The sequence below is a fragment of the Gambusia affinis genome, linkage group LG07 (genome assembly GCF_019740435.1).
Source record: "Gambusia affinis linkage group LG07, SWU_Gaff_1.0, whole genome shotgun sequence".
Classification (NCBI taxonomy): Eukaryota; Metazoa; Chordata; class Actinopteri; order Cyprinodontiformes; family Poeciliidae; genus Gambusia; species Gambusia affinis.
In genome coordinates this window covers 16,134,635-16,157,314 of record NC_057874.1, presented here as the reverse complement: position 1 = coordinate 16,157,314, position 22,680 = coordinate 16,134,635, and the positions used below count along the sequence as shown (strand labels likewise).

General features: G+C 40.0%; 1 protein-coding gene across 8 annotated transcripts in view; it reads right to left on the bottom strand.

Moving 5' to 3' along the window:
• The window catches only part of LOC122833397 (plexin-A1-like), a 228,391-nt gene extending 206,090 nt beyond the window's left edge, over nucleotides 1-22,301 (bottom strand). For 3 of the 8 annotated variants that reach the window (XM_044120870.1, XM_044120869.1, XM_044120871.1), the window contains exon 1: nucleotides 5,786-5,972. The gene's annotated coding sequence lies outside the window, so the exon portion shown is untranslated. Of the gene's footprint in view, nucleotides 1-5,785; nucleotides 5,993-22,145 lie in introns of those variants that run through there. The other 5 variants (XM_044120874.1, XM_044120868.1, XM_044120875.1 and 2 more) reach the window with 5 other exon arrangements.
• Between the last annotated feature and the right edge of the window lie 379 nt (nucleotides 22,302-22,680).

Here is a 22,680-nt window from a genome sequence, read left to right as displayed (position 1 = left end):
ACATCCACATAAATCAGAGTTCCTGGCCGCCTGTCTGACTCAGTGTCTGAAGGGAGATGGATGGAATGCTGACAAGAGTATTAGCATGCTGGGGAGGAAACCACAGATGCTGAGGCTGTGCCCACGAGCTGCAGTGGCTGTGGGGTTTCCACACAAGGCCAGTGGGTCAGGAGAGGAACCAGATCTTAAGAGTGCCAATAGAACCCAATACGAGCTGCGGTGAGCTGAGGGTCAGATACAACGGACGAAAAATGTTTCTTTGGTTTGGATCAGAGCCCATTCCACAAATGAAATGTGGTTTGTTCTCGGCCACCAAGCTAATCAACAACAATTAAGACAAAAGGACAACTTCAATTCGGTTCTCCAAAAGACAAATGGGGACACTGCGGTAAAAACTTATTTCCAATTTGTAGCCACATTTATTGGATAATGTCAGATTTCTCACTTCAATTCGTCTTGTCGGAGTGGCCTTTTTAGTGCCTGCTTCAAAAAGCGTCTCCCATACCCGAGCAGCTGTCACTTTCAGCAGGCACCGAGGAGGACGGAAGCGGGGGAGGGGTCCCTTGAAGAAACTGTTAAAAGTGGGCGATAAAAATAAACTGGGAGAGAGGAGAAAATTAATTATACATAACAGACAGTTCACTTGGATGAGCACACGACAGAGGCACCAAAAAAAAAAGAAAAAGAAACTAAGGCTGCCTTCCTTAGAGACAAGAAGCAGCAAGACAGCTCAGCTCTGCCAAAGCTCTGGTCAAATTAATTTGGCGACAACTGAAGGGAGGGACGCAACAAGAATCTCTTTTTTAAAGGAGGTCAAGCCATTGAACAATGCACACTGAGCTTTAGTTTTTAAATTCTGCACACTTGTATTTACACAGAGTGCGTGGTTTAATACAGACAGTTTCCAGGGACCAAAATAAAGCTGCCAGTCCCTCAGACTACCTTTAAATTTGACTCTGATTGGCACTGAGGAGGGTTTGTGCTGCCGTCTCACCAGCGAATTCGCCTCTCAATATCATCAGTAATGCAGTGGCACTTTGCAGTTCAACCCCACCTACCGGCGTTCAATCCCAGTTTCTTATGTGGGCCAAGTGGAGGTCATTCCAATTTGAGCAGTCAGTCAAGACGGACCTGCCAGGTATTGGGGAGTGAGTTTATTATATATTAGTGCTCGTCGGATGGATAGACATTGATACCGTAAGAGGCGTGTGTAGAACGGGGTTTTCAGGTAGAGCTCTAACTGCTGTTTCATCTTTAGAGCTTTTAATATTCCTGCCGTTGTGTGGCTCCTCGCCTCGGGGCTCCAAGCAAAAACCCAGAGAGACTAAGAGAAATGCTCAGACAGAAGATTGAAAAATCACACTGCAGAGGAAGAGGTGGGACTCAGGTGTCAGAAGCACCAGGCTTCTGCACAGATTTCCACATAATAATTGTAATGCTTTCTCTGACTCAAATTTCTCAACGTAACTTTAGTGATTTTAAAGCAATTTATGCCAAATACTTCTACAGAGGTCAAGATTTGACCTCATATCTGAATGTGAAAAATGTTAAATTTTTTGAATTTTCTAAGACAGTATAGGAGGTCTTTAGACAAAAAAAAAAAAAAAAAATTGAAGAAGATCAAAGAAAAATAAAAGGATGTAGACTGATGCACAACAAAAGTAAACTCGTACCAACATGCCACTCTAGCCATAACCTCTTTAGGATGACTGACACAAATGAAAACTTATGTAATAAAAACAAGCCATCTTCACCGGCTATTATATGACAACAGCTATTACATTACAGCAGCAGTGAGCCAAGAAAGTGCTCAAGCATTGCGGAGAGTCTTAGGACTACAGCATACCAAGCCGTCTCTGACCCAACCGCTACGTCTGTTAGAGAGGAGATCCTCTTTCAGGATGATAAATGCTTCCTCAATGAGCACCAATCTGAAAAGCAACGATGGGACAGACGCTGGCAAACTACGAAGACCAATTATCCCGGCAAGAACATCCTGGAAAACCGGTTGTACACAGAGACGCACACACACAAAAAACTGAGGGTCCTTAATCTGCCAAGGTGTCTGGAGAGCAAATGAAAGGCAGGAAGGTATAAGCCTTGCATGTGCAGGGTGGATATATCTCTGCAAGGAAGACAATTGAACAATGACGCATTTTCGAGTGGGTTTGCATGTGAAAAACAGAGAGACAGACTGGAAAAATTAAACATGATGGCAGGAGGAGAGTAAAATGAAGAGGGAAGAGGTAGACCACACTGACAGCGGGAGAGGGTGAGGCAAAAAAGTGAAAGGAAAAAGAATGTGAGCAGGAAGAGAAGCAGAAGAGCATAGGCATGAGAGGGAAGGCGAGAAGAGGAAATGCCTGAAGATGAGGTTGGTTCAAAATGTCAAACAGTAAGGAAACTAGAAAATGAGCACACAAAGGAGACACTACACACTGCATGTGGTACCACTCCATAAAGAGGTCTGTAAGGACATTTTTCCAATCAAGCTGTAAAAATCTGTCTAGTGCCTGCAGGAAATTCATTTAAATTCTCATTGGCCAAACTCCTTTATCAATACAAGCACTAGCAGCACTACTGGAAAATATTAACGACCAGTTTGATTGTGTGCCCAGTGCAACTCCGTTTTTCACTTCAACAAACCCCTTGCTGCTCTAGTCATCCACCAACAATCTAATCAGACCTGCCGACTGAAAGGTCCATAGGAATGCAACGCAGGGAGAAGCCACACAAAGGCAGGGCCAGAGGGGTGCAAAGTGCACGTCAGCTCAAATTCCAGAGTTTGGACATCACCGATTCACTCTTAACAACACTGCAGCCGGGCAGACCGGATAGCGCTACCTCCTAAAACTCCTGACAGCAACAGCCCTTTGTGGCGCAGATCTGTATCATAATTAGGGACGATTGAGGCAAATTGCTTGTAATGTTCTGGCTGGGTTGCCAGCTTTTATGCAGAAACGCCATGCAAGATGACACTTTAGGGAAGCAAAAATGATTTACAAACATCTTTTGACTTACACAGGAAACGTTTTGCACAACCTTTAAGCAAACAACACTAACCTCCCAGAGCGTTTGGGACAGAGTGTGAACGCTGGTATTTAGGCTGCAGCAATCTGATTGTGTGGACAAGCCTGAACATGTTCACATATTATTATCCTTATTACAACCTGACAATTACTCTGGCATTCTTTCTAACAACAGAAGATCACAGGTTATTCTTCATTTCAACCAGACTTATTTAGGCTGAACAACAAAAAAACAGAAAAAAGAAAATGAGTTATTCTTAAAGAAATTGCATAAAATGTGCAACTCATGTACTGCAAAAATTATCTTGGATATCTCATAGTTAATATAAGTGTCTACATACTCCTGAGAATACACACCTGGGCTGATTGCTGTTTTGCTAACAACAGCCACACTGATTCCCTACATCAAGCGCTGAAGGCAGATTACAATAACTTCAAATAATTTTGTCCTTTATCAAAACAGCAAACTGGCTTCTCCCTCACACAACTAGTATGACATCACATAAAGTCCCACTATAAATAATTAACTCACCAGAACACCAAGAACTATAGATTGAAGCTTCATAAGAAAAACACTGGTGCATCTGAAGTTTATACAACTGCCTCTCTTTTCCACCAGCCCGACATTAATAGAAATGCTGTTTGTTTTGACAAAACAGGTTCACCACAGTCCCGTTGTGTGGTTGGCGAAATGTCTCTTTACCTGCAGCTGGACGCCACCTCTTAAGCAAACACTCCAGTCACAGTTCAAGTCCCACAACATTTACATTTGAATGCAGGTCCTTTAAATTTAACTGAGGGAGGCTACTGCTCAGCCTCTCCGATCATCACTGTATCTTTGATTGGACAGATTATATCTGTAACAATCAATTCTATTTAATAGTTATTACTGATTTTGATACACAGATTTAGTACGGAATAAATGCAGTTGAATTTGAAAGTATGACAAGTTGGCGCTAGCTGGTTATTAGTCTGGCTATCTGCCCTGCAAAAACCGCAGTACCTTAAGATGAGGGGAATGCAGGGAATATTTTTCAAGCACCTGAAGTTGTCTTTCTGGGTAGCCTTTGAAATGTGTGGGAAATGTTCTTAAACTAGCTGACCAGCAATGCACAGCAACCTTTGGGAGAGAGGCTACATCACCTGCAGCCTCTCTCAGGTAGGTTGCTGGGTATGCTGCAACAAAAACAACTGGCTTGCGGATTGTGACATATCTGTGGCGACCGGAAATGTTCCCACATGTTTTAAAAAGGGGGAATTGCAGTAGTTGTCTTGCAACCAGCTGATTGCCAGTGCACAGCAACAGGTTGGGGAGGGGCAGCACTGCGCCTCTCTATGTCTCAGACAGCAGGAGAAAGCTCAGGTGACTAACAAGTTTTAAAATCTCATCAAAAAGGATTTCAAGCTATAACAGGTTGAAAAATAATCTGAGCAAATTCTGAAACCATAAACCCTTTACACTGGCTATACTTGCCTGTCCACCGGTGCTGGAAGGAAGAAAATATATAAAAACACTGTAGGACTTATGCATTAATTTTTAAGGACAGCTGCAGAGATTTTTGTAGATAAGCTGCACTCTGGCCCCAGTCATCCACCTCTTCCTGTCTCTCTCGCTCTCTCTTCCCCTCTCTCTCCCTCTCAAAAAGAGATACATTTATATTTAACCATCTGCTAATGTGATACAACAGATGAATTCAAACAGCGTGCAGGGGGTCGAGGTGTGACGACTAATTTGGTTAACAAGTATTTGATTTTAAAACACACACACACCCAAATGAGGAGAATCCGATAGCGCAATGAGAGCATTTTCAATAGCTGACAACCAATGCGCACTCAAACACACCCACAGACAGCCCTCGCCTCTCACTCCATCCTTGCTCTGCTCAGAAATTGTGGGGGGGGGATTCAATTGCTGTCGAATAACAAAGCCCGCAAATTGCCTCTCATTCGTTAGCAGATTAACGCTCTTTTCACATCGCACAAACACGATTTCTAATTATTTCAAAGCTAATAAGGGGCATTGATTTTTTTTTTCCCCCTGTTCCTCCCCTTAAGGAATCTAACCCAACTCCTCCCAGAGGTCTATTTAAAAAGCAAGTGTTCAGGAAATGAAATAAATAGCAACGCATAAGGAGAATATGTATCCAAGAAACTTTTAAGTGTCAAGCTATGAATACCTGTAATTATGTATAAGGGTGGTTGGTTGCGGTGGCATTCCTCCTCCTTCCTATGAGGAGAAGCGACAGCAAGACGCACCCCGAGCAACCAAAACATCGATCCCTGAGGCTTGTTTTATTTCTAAAAGGTTTTAAACAAAGATCTAATTTTAACTGCAGCCGGTCAGAAACTTAGCGCCCACTGCACCAAAGCAGAGCGTACGAAGGAGGAAAAACACCCAGCAGATAGTAGTTTCTGCGCCAGGTGTTTTACCCGAGGTCATTAAAAATGTTCAAATCAACCAAGACGCCTAAACAACTTGTTTCTGTGCGGATTCAATCCGAAACGTTCTGCACAAACCTCCGAACACTCTCTTCACCTCCACCGGTCCCGGTTTTTCCACAGCTCTCCTCCAACTCGTACAGGGAACCAGTCCCCGAGAGTCGGAGAGAAACACGGGGACAAAAACTCGCCACACGAATCAACAGCAAAATGTAGAGAAAACAAAAAAAAGGGAAGAAAATCATAACCTCAAAATTTCCACCTAGAACTCCAGCTTGTTCTACGCGAGAATAGATCCCCTCGCGCCGGGTACTTACGGGTTCAAGTGATCCTAAGGGCTGATATCCCCGCCATGGTTTTAAATTCCACAACTTGGGCACATTTCCACGCTGGTCACACGGAGTGGCGGCGGCGGTGGTGCTCTCTGTCCGACGGCTCCCCTGCGTGTGAATGGAGAGGAGAGGAATGCAGCCCGTGGTCCGGGAGGAGGGAGGAGAAAGCGCACTGCCTACCGCTGCAGTACTCTACACATCCTTTAGAGGGCTTCACAGCACAACTTGTCAACACTTCCGAGGATCTTTATGCTACAATCGCAAACTTCACTGTATTGTAATGGGATTTGGGGCGATAGGCCAACACATTGTAGCCAATAACAATTTTTTTTACAAGTGAATATCTAAATGAGGTGTAGCTAATTTAATCTTAGGATAAATAAAGTGATTCTGTGTAGCATGGTAAGGTTTATTAGAGGCAAAGGGTGAAAGTTTGAGAGAAATAAGAAGCAGGACTATCTTAACTCTACAACTATTTCTCATGCACTCCAGGAATCTGGACTTGGGGCCTATCATCCACATGCCCCACAAGACCAGAAAAATGTGTTCTCTCTCCCAGAGTTACAAGAACACAATTTCATCATTCTCTTCCTGCAGCTTCTGGAGTTCTTGTAGCTTGTTGTCATAACTGGGGCAGAACTTTTTCCTGTGTGACGTCAGAGAAAAATTAAGTTGGTGAGCTGCAGTGGCAAAGACTTGTGAAAATTTCATAGGATTTCTGCACTCAAGTTCTGGAAATTATCCAACATCATGATCAAAAGGTATATAGTCGCCTTCTTCTTGGCAAAGAAAGCCAAAAAAAAAAACAACAAAAAAAATGTGTGCACTTTGGCACAAGTCATGTAGGGGATACAGAAGATATGAGGAGGAAGCTGCTCTGGTCAGACCAGGCCAGCCTTTTGGTTTACATACAAAAAACACAAAGTGTACCTGGAAACTAATTCTAGACATCACCTCCATGCTGATACAGGGTGGTGGCGGCATCATGCTGTGGGGATCCCTTTCCTTCACAGGTACATGAAAGGTAGACAAATGGAAGAGAAAATGGAATCCTATTCCTTTCAACTTTCCATTGAGATAATGACATACCACATATACTCACACACACGCACACTCACACATGTATGGGATTCAACCCATCATAGTTATTGAGCTGACACTGTTTCAAAGCCACAGTGGGGAAGCTACGAGCTCCGTGTCTGTTGAGTAGCTAACATTGTTTATCGGTTAGCATTAAAATAACAAATTAACAGTTTAGACAACATCATTAGGACTGTTCTGATAAATGTGAGATTTTTAGCAGCGTTAGGAATTGCTTTTTTGTTTTAAATAAAAGTAATTTGATGATTATTTGACCTTTAATTGCTTTTATGTGAAATGGTTTGTTCAATGAGGATCATAATACAATGATTTTCAATGTCATAATATTATGACATAAACATAAACATGACAGAACACAAAACACTGCAATTTTTGTTTTTTTGCATTTTCTTTTTCGTATCAGATATTCACTACAGCCAGAGGCACTTCTGATCTGTTTACAGTAACTGTTTCACATAGAAAGATCATTAGTGGTGTACCACCCCCTCGCTCCCTTCCCAGTGCAAACATAGTGCTGACTTGAAGATTTATAAAATAAAAGAACTGTCAATTTGTAAAAGCATAGTTCTATCTCTTGTGTAGGGTGTAAGTAAAAACATGTTAGCACTTTTCTACTTGACACCAATAATAAACTGATGAGCCGTTATTTAGAGGTGATTTAGTTTCCGTCACGTTGGATTTTGATCCTCAGCAGATTTCAGCAGTTTAAATGCTCTGTGAATAGAGCCCTGCTATGTTAGTGTATGTCTTTGCAGTGAGGAAGCTTTTGGGATAAGTGAGTTATTCAAACAGGCAGCTCGGGTTACCAATTGCACTCAAGAGAGCAGAGAGCAAGATCTGGCTCTAACCACACCACCTGGCCTCATATGCGCAGTGTATGTGTGATAAAGAAAGAGACAGAAAAAGAGAGAGAGAGAGAAAGAGAGAATACATGGATTCAAAAGGTAGGTGGAATGTGAGTTTTTGATTGAGAATGATAAGGACATTTGTGTGTTTTGCGTGAATAAAAGACCAGATGAATTTCAGCACTTCGTAGAAAATTTCCCCTGGGTGAGTGCCACAACCCAGCTTTGAGCTCTTTCCCAAACCCTACTGTCTGTCTTTAGAATTGATTAGTTTGGTCATAGTAATACTAAAAGATTAGTCTCACTTACCACGTGAAAGGCCCCTGGACAAAACAGTCCTCCATCTAACGCTTAAACACTAACACATTGATTAGCTTTGGGTTACTGCGGCTCACATCCTTTCAGCTCACTTCAGGCTTTGCACCATTATCATGGGAAGAATTGATAAATTATGAAGTACAATGGTAGCCTTATGAAAACTGGGATCAAAAGACAGCCTGCAATATGAATTGTCACTTCCTTTTCATAACTCAGACATGTAAAACTCGAATGATAAAACAGTCCAAATGAAGGTGCAGCTTCAGTATTCTTACCTACAGCATGCAACCAAAAGTTCTTTTGTCTACAGTGCTCAGTGATGCTTTTCCAAATGAGCCAGATTAATCTTAGCTGTCATGATTTCACTAGGCAGTGCACAAGCTGAGCAGCTTGCGCTGAAAGCAATGAGAATATTAAATAAATTTATGCATTGCTGCTGTTTGCTCTCAATTTGCTATTTTTATTTTTTTTTTTCAAATTCATGCACTATTAATGGGTCAGTGTTTGGCAAGAAGAACAAACATTTTAAGGGAATGGAGAAGACACAAGAGCTGACTGATCATGGAGTGGGGAGAGAGAGTCGCCCTTGTCCTTGAAAGTACACAAACAATGCTCCGAAGTGGAGTAGCACAGATTCAAATACAGTTATTTGAAATGACAGTCTGGCATGCTTCGACGAGAGAAGAAAAATGTTGTGGAAAGAATGGCATAAGTCCTAATTGCAGCTTACCCCGGCATTAAAGCGTCATGGCAAACAGAAAGTAGAATGTGCTCTGTCAAGTGGAGGAAAGAACTGAAGGTCTTGACATACAAAATGCTGTATGATTAAACACTAACACTAACCTTAGTCTTTAAAGGTCCTACATGGTTGGCCAGAAGTGCTAAAATCAGTTCCCAATGCCACAGTTGCAAAAATGTCATAACTCTGTTGTCAGGCTCATGTGTTCTACCCCTTCTTTTAACAACCTCATTGGTGAACGTTTTGCTTTCCCCTGCATACAAAACTACAGTGTGAGTGGTCAGAGTTTTGTGGGAATGTTTGTCAGTAAAAAGCTCCAACAAAAAACAGCCAATTTTTCACCCAGATACCAGAATGGACCATTTTAAGGAGCAAGCGGGTAAGGCCGTAAGGAAGTACGCACTGTTGGATCAAAACACTGACTAAGCATCACCTGAACGCTTAGTCAAGACCTGTGTGATCTTTTGCAATGTGACAACTGGTGAAAACCCTTGCAAGACACCATATGTATGAAAGAGTGCATAAAATTCTGCTAAGATAGGATCTGTTTGCAGTACAATGTGATCAAGAGATACAGAAATAGAACTGAATAAACTGACAATACCTTGAGTTCTCAGTCTTTCCTGACAAAAAGGTAACATACTGTAATCTTATTCTTTTGACAGGGTTATTTTTAAAGCACTTAATGAAGTTACTGTCAAAACTGCATTTTTCTTCCTTAAGAGCCATGAAAACATCTGATCTGCATCAATTAAAGGAAGATAATCTGATTTGAGCCGGCGGGTGAAGTGCAAGTTTGCTGGCTTTATAACCTGAGGTCCAAGAGCTCCAGCTAAACAGGTAACGAGCCATTAATGGGCTAACAATGGCAACCAGAAAGTGGTAAAGATACCATGTGGCTGAACTTCTCTGATCTGTTTATGTAGTTGCTTTAAACCCATTTTTGCTCATAGTATCCTTATTTTTTGGATATGCTAAAATCAGACTAGGAGAAACTAAACTAGTAATCCCATTTTTGCTGCAACTAAAGGCTAGTCCAATTAATATGACCAAAAGCATTTATTTCCGAGGGTCACACATCTTAATATAGCAATTGTTTCACTCAGAAATTTGAAGTTTGCTTCCAGATTTATTTCTCTTACTAATCCATTCACCATGATAAGGTGTTATTAATTTGAACAAATCCTCATTTACAATGTATAAAGGTTGCCCAAAACAAACCATTGTTTGAATCACAAAATTGCTGCCATTTTTCAAATCTTGTTTTGATACACCAGTGGTGTCTTTTTAAAGATCTTTTAGTGAGACCAGTTATTTTATTGCTTACACCATTAATGCATTAAAACCTCTTGATACAGTATCTGAACCAAACTACTAGGTTCTGGTTTTAAAAAATATATGTTGGTAGTTGGTGGTAAGATATAGAACAAAGGCCTGTTTTACATCGGAAAGTAATGCAGGTAGGTAGTAAATAAAGTCCATCTTAACTTAATTCCATCATTGTCCTTTCACTGCACAATTGTATACTTAAAACTAGTACTGGTACATTGCAAAAAAAATCCAACACAATACATTGAAGTTTGTCATTGTAAGGAGACCAAGAAACATGATTACTTTTGCTCTGTATTCAAAATATTACATCAAATGTTCAATCATTTTCTGAGGTATGGGCGTACAGACACTAATCAAACTGCTACATAAAGAGACATCAAGAATATCATTAGAAAATTGAGTATCCTGGATTAGGTGGAGGTTAGTGTATTTATTTTTTGCAGCATTATGCATAAGTTCCCCATTTGAAATCGCAATGTCTTTTCTAAATTAATATGAGTTAAACATATTTCCTCCATTATTATTAATTCAGGAGAGCTTTCACTTGTTGAAAAGCTTATGAGACTCAGGAGAGTTGTTCTTTGAATTGCTGCAACCTTATAGGCAAGCTCATTGGCTGTGATTTAGTGTGCATCTTTTCATAGACCTCCATTATCAATTAACTGTAAGTGCACACCACTGGGAATATCCTCAGTCGCGTTTGTCCGCCGCATTAACATCTATCCATGAATCACATGTCTGTGCTGCTTTTCTGCTGAATGTTCTCCTCTGGGCATCAATCTGTCATACACTGAAGGAGAAATACTAGTAAGTTAATAATTTGCAGCTGGCTGCATAACGTTTTAGGCTCTCACAAATCTGATTAACAGTTGAGTTCATGGTGAATGAGAGCTAGGCCTGGAGACTGATTTCTCTAATTAGGAATGCTGCAGAAGAGTTTGACCACCATGAAAATATAGGAAACCTGAAGTGACGATAATGATTTGCGATCCTTCCTTTGATGGACCTCATTAGGTGGTAAATTGATAAGCTAACGGTCTGCTGTAACCTTTAAAATACCTCAGGACGTCTGTGGAAAACAGATATTCGCTATCTGACATAGCAATCAATTTGCTATCAAGTCAATTAGGGAGAAAAGTTTTATGAAGCATATAAGTGAAATAGAAAACAAGAAGTGCTTTGATCATACATTGATAGATTAGAAAAGCACATCTTAAGCAACACATTTTAAATGCATTGCTCTTTACTTCAAGTTTCATCTTCTTTGCAACTTTATCTCTGACTTGTCTACTGTCTACTCCATGTTTTTCAATGTTGTCTAACAAACATCATGCCTTCTTCTACAAAAAGGCAGTAACTACTTAAAGGTAACCCTGAGGGAAGCTAGTTGCAAATTATTTTATTTAGCTACATTAAAATAAAAGGGGGGATGGGGGTGTCTATACATGCCACTATGCAATATTTTAATTCATGAAAAATGTTAAAACCTGTTTCATTTTACTTCCAGTTGACAGCAATGCTCTTTGTGTTTGTCTCTCAAATAAAATCTCCACAAAACACAGAGTTTATGCTTGTAAAGTGAGAAAATGTGGGAAAACGTTTTAGTGTAGGGACCTTTCAAGGCACCGTGTAATGGGCAGAAATTTTGAAAGATAGGTCATCATAATTAAAATCTAGGTGAGTCAAACTAGACCTAATTAGTTACAAACAGCCTCTGTGTGTCATGGCTCAGCTGCCTTCAAACACAGAATATGGCCTTTCTCCACCGGCTTCTGATGTGCTCGCCTTGGGATGTTCAGTACAGGGAGAATGGCAAACAAGGCGTTTGATTAAACACTGCCACTTCCCCCCACGATCAAAAATGCGGCCCCTTTTGATATTGGATTTTTTTCTTCCTCTTTAGTATTACAGTGCAAGAGATACAGGACAATGTAAGGACAAATGTAAACAGATGAAAAAGGGAGCTTTGAGGCTGTTAAGCTTTTCATGTGTCCTCTAGGAGTTCGGCTCTGCTAAATTCTCAGACTTGCATTAGGAAAATTGTCGTGAAAATTGAATAAAATGACAGAACACAATATAACTAAAGCGAGCCACACTGGAATCTTGTAATGACGTAAATTGGATGTAAAACTGACCTCAGAGACCTGTTCAAACCTTGTGAGTACAAAGCTAACAGCTAAGATATAGAGCAGAGCATTCAGAGAAAACATCAAGGGTAAAGTTGTGTTCCTTTTTTCTTTACACAGAAGTACATTCTGATTTACAGTCAAACTGAATGAAATATTCCTTTGTTGGGGCCTGCCCATAGCAATGCATAAGGAGAGCAGTGACTGACTTGCGAAGCAAGTCAGTCACTGCCTCCATGCATTGCATGGCAGGCACCTATTGTTCTACACCCAATAGAATGCCTCTTTATTGGGGCCTGCCCATAGCAATGCATAAGGAGAGCAGTGACTGACTTGCGAAGCAAGTCAGTCACTGCCTCCATGCATTGCATGGCAGGCACCTATTGTTCTACACCCAATAGAATGTTTCTTTAATACGTATTATTTATTATTCTTCCGTTACCGTTAATGCGGCACGTGCTCGCTCACGAGCCCACCCACAAAAGTGGTATCAAAAGCGTGCGGCTCGTTCCGGAGGAGCTATTACTTTTTGGGATTTGGAGTTACCATGGCGGCGTAAAAAGCAAAAACGACCCCAAAATCACTAACTTGAGCTCACCAGGTGCATCTCTCGTCGTCAAGGGGCGAGGCAACCAGTAAATCCTGAAAATACCCTATTTTTGAGGATTTTCTGTGTAAATCATAACTTTATGTAGAAAGCATATTCAAACTTCATTTTGTAGATCGTCCGTGATCTCTTTTAAAGTGAAGACAGCACGTCAATATGTATTATGGTTTGTCCACAACTTCTTTCTAAGCGACCCAAAGTTTTTGATTTTGGAAAAATCAGAGTGTGAAGGCGCTCCGCTAGAGTGAGAGTCAGAGCGACATTTTGACCCCAAATCATTTTTAACTCGCCCTCACGCTCACAAATATTGCATGATTGGTATCAAACTTGGTCATGACATTGATCGCGTGCCTGCTCCGGTCAAATGTTTTCAAAAATTATCTAAGCGCTTACAGTTTTCTCTCCAGGTGCTTCAGAGCAAAGTCATGCGCCAGGGTAGCAGACAGATCTCACTGATTCACTTCCATGTATTTCTGAAAAATTTCAGACCTTGGCACACACTTTTTTTATCTCATTGCTGTTAATACTGTGAGTGAGGTAGAGATATGAATGGCGGGACTATGTGAGGCGACAAATAGCCCTCTCATATGCTTCAAGCGGTTTTCGAATATGTATTACGGTTCCCGAGCAGGAAACAGTTGTTTGCAATGCTTTTTTTAGTCAAACTGGCTGGCTCAAACAGAGAATTGTCTCCCCCTGGATGTCTCACTCACAGCTGGAAGAGAGGATTATTTACCATGGCAACGGAACCCAGAGCAGGGAGAGCTGCTGAGGACTACAAATACGCATCACTGTCGTTGAACTAGTAGTTCAGTTAAAACAGAGGAGGACTGAGCTGGCCTTTAGAACAACTTGCTGCTATGGGCTGTATATAACTCATTTAACCCTGTCACTGTTACACATGGGATGAGTCTAGCCCTTTGAAATGAAGCTTACTGAAAATTTCAAAATAAAAGCCCTTGAAAATTTTTACATCAGGTCATTGCTTTTTTGAGCGTTATATGACTGATTTAATCCAATGACTGTTACACATGGGATGACTTTGACCCTTTCAAATGAAGCTTAACAAAAATTTCAAAATAAGCACATTAGCATTTTACTGCCCCCATTAACTTTAGCACATTAGCATTTTACTGCCCCCATTAACTTTAGCATATTAGCATTTTACTGCCCCCCCTAGTGCACCGCCTATGGCTGTGCAATAAGATCAGTTTGCATAATTTTTTTTCTCTCAGGTTGCGCAGCAAGACAGTGCATTACCTTTAGCACTGACATTAGCATTTCACTGTCCCCCACTAGTGGGGGCTAATAGTATTGCACCCTCTATGGCGGTGCAATAATATTTGTCTGCAATATCTTTTCCTCTTATTTTTAATGCGGCTCGTACCGCTGCGAGCCCACCCACAAAAGTGGTATCAAAACGTGCGGCTCGTTCCTGGGAAGGGAGCTATTACTTTTATTGGGAATCGGACTTACGATGGCGATGTAAAAAGCGAAAAACGAGCAAAATTTCCAACTGCCGAAACGCAGAGCATAACTGACACCAACTGCCGCTTTTTTAGAGTGAGAATTTAAGAGGATTTCTGAACCCAAAACAATTTTGAAATCGCCATCACGCCCACAAATATCGCCCTATCGATATCAAACTCGGTCATGACATTGATACGCGTGCCTGCTCCGGTAAAATGTGTTCGATATTTCTCTAGCATGTACGGTTTTCTGTCAAGGTGCTTCAGAGTGAAATCATGGGACAGGGTAACTGACGCTCTCCCTGATTCACTTCCATGTATTTCTGAAAAGTTTCTGCACAATTTTTTGTCTCATCACTGCAATTACTGTGAATGAGGTAAAAATATGAATTGCGGTACTATCGGAGAAGACAAATAGCCCTCTTATACGCTTCAAACGGTTTTTGAATATGTATTACGGTTCCTGAACGGCAAAGGTTTGTTCGGAGTGCTTTTTCCATATTAATTGGCTGGGTGTCTCACAAAGATAGAATTTTTTCTCCCCCTTTCTGTCTCAAACACACATGACAGTTAGCAGCTGATCCATTACCATAGCAACGGAACACATGAGGCCAGAGCAGCTGATTCATGGGAGGACACTCTGGAATGAGCTGGCCTTTATAACTACTTGTGTTTTGGGCATTTTATAACTGATTTTAACAAACCATTCTTACACATAGGATTAGTGTGTAATTTTTAAATAAAGCTTAATGGAAATTTCCCAATAAAAGCCCCAATATCTCTGTCAGGTGAGTGCAGCCTGCCTATATTATCTTTTCCTCTCAGGTTATGGCACTGGCTTGCGCAGCAAGCAAGTGCAATAACCTAATGATAATAAATAGGACTATGAGAACACCATATCTGTAGTTCTAACTAACACTCAGTTAAAACAGAGCTTCCAATTAGAACTACTGGCTGTTTAGGCCAGTAAATAAGAGATTTAACTCAAACACTGTTAGCCATTGGATTAGTGTGGGCATTTAATATGAAGCTTATGTTTATATTTCAAAATAAAAGCCTTCTTATTTCCCTCAGGTTAATGCATCGCCGCAAGGCGATGCAATAATATTAGAATGCTTTATATTCTTCTCTCAGGTTAGGGATCTGCCTTGCGCAGCAAGGCAGATCATTAAGATAAGATTTTTACCTTAAATAAACTATTAGCTATTTTACTTACTTATTAGTCATTTTAAATATACTGAATGGAGTAAGTCAATTACAGAAAACATTCTAATGATACCCCAAATGCTATTGGCAACAATTAGGTAAAGATGTGTTTGGCCTGCTTTGATCAGAAAAACTAACTGCTTCAAACTATTAGGATTCCATCTCTCCCTGTGTGTTTCACTCTCATGACAGTTGAGCTGCTCTTTAGAACTACAAAGACTGAAGGTTAGAACTACAACATGGTGGAACTGTCAGTTACTACAGAGGAGGAATGAGCTGGCCTTTAGAACTACTTGTGTTTTGAGCATTATAGAACCGATTTAACACATTCACTGTTACACATGGGATTAGTTTGACCATTTCTTATGATGCTTACTGAAAATTTCAAAATAAAAGCCTTGGCAAATTTTACATCATATATTTGCTCATTTTTGCTTGACGTGATTGGTTTATCCAAAGCACTCTTAGACACTGGATTAGTGTGGGCATTTAATATGAAGCTTACTGCAAATTTCAAAATAAAAGCCTCAATATGCCCCTCTGAATAGTGCACCGCCATAGGCGATGCAATGATATCATTCTGCATTATCTGGTTCTCTCAGGTTAGGGAGCTGCCTTGCGTAGCAAGGCAGTTCATTAGCATTAGCCTTTTAGCTTAAATAAGCTATTACCTATTTTTCTTACTTATCTGCCATGTTTAGTATTCTGAAGGAATTAAGTAAATTACAGAGAACATTCTAATAATATCCCCCATGCTACAGAGAGCATTCAAGCTAACATTAGCATATTTGCTAATTTTAGCTAATACACTTACTTTATCATACTGAATGGTGCATGTCCAGTTTACTTAACATTATTGTGATTCTATTGATTCTATTGATTACATTGCAGCTTTCTTTAGCATTGATGCTAATTCTTAGCATCAGAACGCTGGGTCCAAACCGACGGGCACACTTTGGCAGGCCCCAGTTAAATTTCTTCAGGAATTTTCTAGTTATTTATTTTTCTTCCGTCTCCGTTAATGCGGCTCGTACCGCTGCGAGCCCACCCACAAAAGTGGTATCAAAACGTGCGGCTCGAACCCGGCATTGGAGCTATTACTTTTGGTGGGATTTGGAGTTACCATGGCGACGTAAAAAGCAAAAAACGACCCCAAAATCACTAACGAGCTCACCAGGTGCAAGTCTCGTCGTCAAGGGGACGAGGCAACCAGTAAATCCTGAAAATACCCTATTTTTGAGGATTTTCTGTGTCGTCATAACTTTATGTAGAAACGCCATTCAAACTTCATTTTGTAGATACGTCCGTGATCTCTTTTAAAGTGAAGACAGCACGTCAATATGTATTATGGTTTGTCCACAAATTCTTTCTAAGCGACCCAAAGTTTTTCATTTTTTGGAAAAATCAGAGTGTGAAGGCCGCTCCGCTAGAGTGAGAGTCAGAGTGAAATTTTGACCCCAAATCATTTTTTAACTCGCCCTCACGCTCACAAATATTGCATGATTGGTATGAAACTTGGTCATGACATTGATACGCGTGCCTGCTCTGGTCAAATGTTTTCAAAAATTATCTAGCGCTTACAGTTTTCTCTCCAGGTGCTTCAGAGCAAAGTCATGCGCCAGGGTAGCAGACAGATCTCACTGATTCACTTCCATGTATTTCTGAAAAATTTCAGACCTTGGCACACACTTTTTTTATCTCATCGCTGTTAATACTGTGAGTGAGGTAGAGATATGAATGGCGGGACTATGTGAGACGACAAATAGCCCTCTCATATGCTTCAAACGGTTTTCGAATATGTATTACGGTTCCCGAACGGGAAACAGTTTTTTGCAATGCTTTTTTTAGTCAAACTGGCTGGCTCAAACAGAGAATTGTCTCCCCCTGGATGTCTCACTCACAGCTGGCAGAGAGGATTATTTACCATGGCAACGGAACCCAGAGCAGGGAGAGCTGCTGAGGACTACAATACGCATCACTGTAGTTCTAACTAGTAGTTCAGTTAAAACAGAGGAGGACTGAGCTGGCCTTTAGAACAACTTGCTGCTATGGGCTGTATATAACTAATTTAACCCTGTCACTGTTACACATGGGATGAGTCTAGCCCTTTGAAATGAAGCTTACTGAAAATTTCAAAATAAAAGCCCTTGAAAATTTTTACATCAGGTCATTGCTTTTTTGAGCGTTATATGACTGATTTAATCCAATGACTGTTACACATGGGATGACTTTGACCCTTTCAAATGAAGCTTAACAAAAATTTCAAAATAAAAGCTTTGGCAATTTTTACATCATGTAATTGCTCTTTTTGGCTTTATGTAACTGGTTTATCCAAAGCACTCTTACACATTGGATTAGTGTGGGCATTTAATATGAAGCTTACTGCAAATTTCAAAATAAAAGCCTCAAAATGCCCCTCTGGACAGTGATATCATTCTGCATTATCTGTTTATCCGAGGTTAGGGAACTGCCTTGCGCAGCAAGGCAGTTCATTAGCATTAGCCTTTTAGCTTAAATAAGCTATTTTCTATTTTTCAGACTTATTAGCCATGTTTAGTATACTTAATGGAGTAAGTAAATGACAGTAAACATTCTAATGATACCCCACATGCTACTGAAAGTATTTATGCTTACATTAGCATATTTGCTCATTTTAGCTAATACACTTACTTTATCATACTGAATGTTGCATGTCCAGCTTACTTAACATTCTTGTGATTCTCCACATGCTATTGATTACATTGCAGCTTTCTTTAGCATTGATGCTAATTCTTAGCATCACAACGCTGGGTCCAAACCGACGGGCACACTTTGGCAGGCCCCAGTTAAATTTCTTCAGGAATTTTCTAGTTCAGCCTTATTCTCTCCACTTTATTTTTCTTGATAGTTTTTGATTAGCTTGATAAGACAGACAAACACATAAAAAATAAAATAACTCCACTTTGGCTCTATCCTTGATGGGACTACAAATTAGAAATGTTAAGTGCAAAACAATTATGGACATAAAATTACAATAAACACACACAAACATGTATACACGTATACACACACACACACACGCACACACACACGAGAAACCTATAAGATAAATAAAACAAAAATCTGAATTTAGTCAAACAAAACAAATAAAACTAACAGTGATCTAAACAGTTATGGTGTCTAAGAAACATTATATCATATGTGATATAATGTGGGTGTTTTTCTTTTACTCTGAAGGATATCCTAGGATTATTTTACATGCCCATTGGAATCCTTTGTGTCATAATGTGCCTTATGCAATAATTGCTCATAGCTTCCACGCTCTTAACATCTGTCAGGCATGTTGTGCGGCTTATTATTGTATATTTGAGCATATCCCTGGTGATACCATCATGTGAATCTGTGATTTGGCTGCAATATAAACCATTTAAGTTAAACGTTGAAGTGAATTCATGGTTCCTTCTATGATATTCTAATATATGTCAGAATATAGTCACGTTACAAGAGGATGGGGTACATTCTCAGTGGATAAAGTCCTTTTTAACATTGGTGAATCACCAAGTAGAGAAGGTTTTTTTTTTTTTTTTGCATGATATCAGACAGAACTACTTGTTCATTTTATGCTGCTTCTGCAGTGCCCTACATTCTTGTCGCCAACTCCTTCTAGGGAAAAACAGACTTTAAAAGGACTGACAAATTCTCATGCTAAAAGTTTAAAAATTGCCTTCCCTGCTCTAAATTTACAAAAATAAACATGCTAAGTTTACTAAAGTGACAGGAACCTTTTTAATAAACCTACTTCTTTTGACCAGACAACACTAATATCAAGCTTTTAAACAGCAAACACCTGACTTTAGCCTAAAACAGTGGTGTCCAAAGTCGATCCTCGGCATCCTACATGTTTTAGTTCTCTTCCTGGATTAACACACCTGGATAAGATGATGGCTCATTAGAAGGTATACGAAGAACATTGACATTGACATGATTGCAAGAGTCTGAAAGTATATTTCTTTTTACAGGCTTAGTTATAACCACAGAAAGAATATATATTTTAAATGATGCATAAATGCAAAACTGTCTAGATGTATCACTGTGAACTGTATGGTTAAGGTTTGACATGAACAATATTCTTCCTGTACATTTTCAGCACTGACAGATTGTATTTGCAAGGACATCTACAATTAAAAATGAGCACAACGGTGAATGCTGTGCATTTGAATTGATCTGGCAATGTAAAAGGCAAGTCCAAGCTGCATACCAAAGTTACAACATATTCCCATCATTACATGAACTCTTTAACTTGGTACCAGAAAACTAAATAAAAGTCTTCTGGCAGGTTAGTGAACCAAAACATATGGTCAAAAACAACACAGAAATGACTCCCTGAACACTGAAATCAACCTTAAAAAAATCCCCAGACCTCATTCCTACAGAGAAGCTGTGGGGTGGTGAGCTAAAGAGAATAGAGCAAGGGTTCTCAATACCAGGCCTCGACAACCGGTGTCCTGCAACTTTTAGATGTGTTCCTGGTCCAACAAAACCTAAATCTAAAGGCTGGATTGCAATCTTTAGTATGCAGTCAAGCACTCCAGAGTCCTGCTAATTGCCTCATTATTTGACGCACAAATATCGAAGCAAATACGCATCCAAAATTTGCAGGACTGGAGTTGAAGACTCTTGGAATAGAGCAAGAGAAGATTCAGGAATCCAGTTGTTATACAGAGAAAAGCACCAATGACTTTGCAATAATAATAATTTATGATTCCTATTTTCCGTACTAATGCCAAAGTAAACCTTCACAAAGCAGCTGAAACACCTATAGACAGAGCCACAGTGAAAGTTCAATGAATAAGACTCGTTATAAGACTCGATTACTCACAAGTACTATAAAAATATATAGCAGAATACATGTAAATAGTTGAATCTGTATGCCACTCTTTATTGTTTCAAAGAAAGAAGAACAGTGCTGATCTCAGCTCAGATCAGCCTTTTACATGAGGTGGAGTTAGACAGTGAGGGGCAAGTCCAGATTACTACTCTAGCAGAGATGATACATCTCAGTGGGGATGGTTTCCTGGGTACTCATCTGTCAAAACTGTCCAGTTTTAAAGACGACTACTTGGTCTGTATAGCTCATTGTAAACCCGGGGCTTTGCGCCAAACCCTTTGCCTGCTCCAGGATTTCAGGTCTCAGTGACATTAACAGTTTTAGTCACATCTTGGCAGCTTTGCTCATGCTGAGGCTCTCTCTGAGCAGGAAGTTTGGGGTTCGCCTGGTGTTAAATTAACACAGTCTGTCATCTCAGCTGGGCCCAGAGCTGAAATCAGATCTTGCACACTGTACTGTACCTCTCTGCCTAATGTTGATGGATTGCATTGCTTCACAACCACCGAAGACTTGCAAACCAATCACGAATTCCACGACTAATACTGAAGTTCATGAATGAGATGTTGCACCTGGACATGATTCTTTTTGTGCGGAGTATAAAAACCACTGTCACTATTTTAGAGCTACTTCTATAAAGCTGGAGGTGAGTTTTTGTTTTTTTTTAAATAGCTCTTGTTGTCTCACTGCTCCCCATCCAAATTACCTCCAGTTTCATCACCTTGTAGAAGTCGAGGCATTTCCCATCAACAGTGTCAGTTGCACACACAGTACCGCTCGATCTTTTAGCTTTCTCAGCACTGTAACGCTTGTTTCCCCATCTTGCCCTTGACAGAGGAGCTTGTCACCCTCACACAGTAATTATACCAGAGCTGACATCTCCTCTTTCCATTGAATTATTGAGAAGGTGGAGAGGACACAAGATCCTATGTAGGGAGACACATTTCTGTGGCCTTAGGGTGAAAATCCAAAATGGACACTGCTTTGTGCAGAAAGAAACGACCCGCACGTGAGACTGTTGAACCTTTGACTCGCAGGCAGTTTTGTTGACCTGACAAGGCTTGAGTTGTAAATTTACATTTTATTATTGCACAGATTTATTTCTCAGTTGTTTATTTGTTATGAATCGTTTTAACCACCTTGTAAGATAAAACTCTGAATCTTGTCCAAAGAGACTTCGTCAGACACTGTGTTATTTCCATGGAATCACTTTTGTATTCAGTCTGAAAGAGTGAGTGTATGGGAAAGAGAGAGCAGACCAGAGCCAGACAGCCCAGCAACTCATCCGCCTGTACTGCTGTAAACACCATCCTGCTTCTCAAGAAGAATGCAAAAGTAATAAAACTAAATAACACGGAGACCTTAAGAAACACGGCCATATTTTTCTAAAAGCAACAACTTTGAACCTGAACAGTTAGCTGAACTAGAACTCTGACAGTTACCAGTGCTGCCCTACTTTTAAGCTATGGTCCTTATTGTGCTTCAGAAGCAAAAAGCCCGAACCGTAATCTCCCGTTTGACACTAACGACAATAAACACGCATAATATACTTGAAAATAAGTACAAAATAAGGTAGAAATATTGTCCGTTGGAATGGACTAAAATGTCTAGATACTTAAATAGCATATTTTTATAATGGATATGTCCGAGAATATTAATGGAAATGTCCGAGAATATGACATACTAGCATAAGGCAAAGTTAATGTTAGCCACAAAGTTTAAAGAAAGCAAAACTCACCTTCTTATCTGTGAATGTATAACGAGGCCTACATCTTTTCTCCAGCTTACTTGTTGGTGCTTCGGATCGAAGTAGGCTACATCATTAATTGTTACATAGGGTAAGTCCTGCAAGCACTGAGCGTAAAATGGCAATTCAATAGACCGGAAGCAACCGAGCCACTTATCCCCGAACACAGAAGCTTACGTGCAAAGGGCCCATTAAGTCATAGTTTCACTGGGTGCCAGACTGCATGTGTTTGTAATATATGAAATAGTATAACAATGCTGTATAAAACTGTCATTTTTTTAATCAAATGTTTAGAAAGCTTAAAATTAATACATCTAAACACTTGATATTTATTTAATTTATCTATATTTAACCAAGTGAGTTATTAAGAACCAATTCTTATTTGCAATAACAACCTGGCAGAGATTATATATGTCACTGTGTGCAATGAATTTCCATGGATACAGTTTGTGAACTAAATTTCTGAATTTTAATGCAAAGACGAGGGCCTTTTTGCCTTGGAATTCTCCATAAAAAAAAAAAAAAA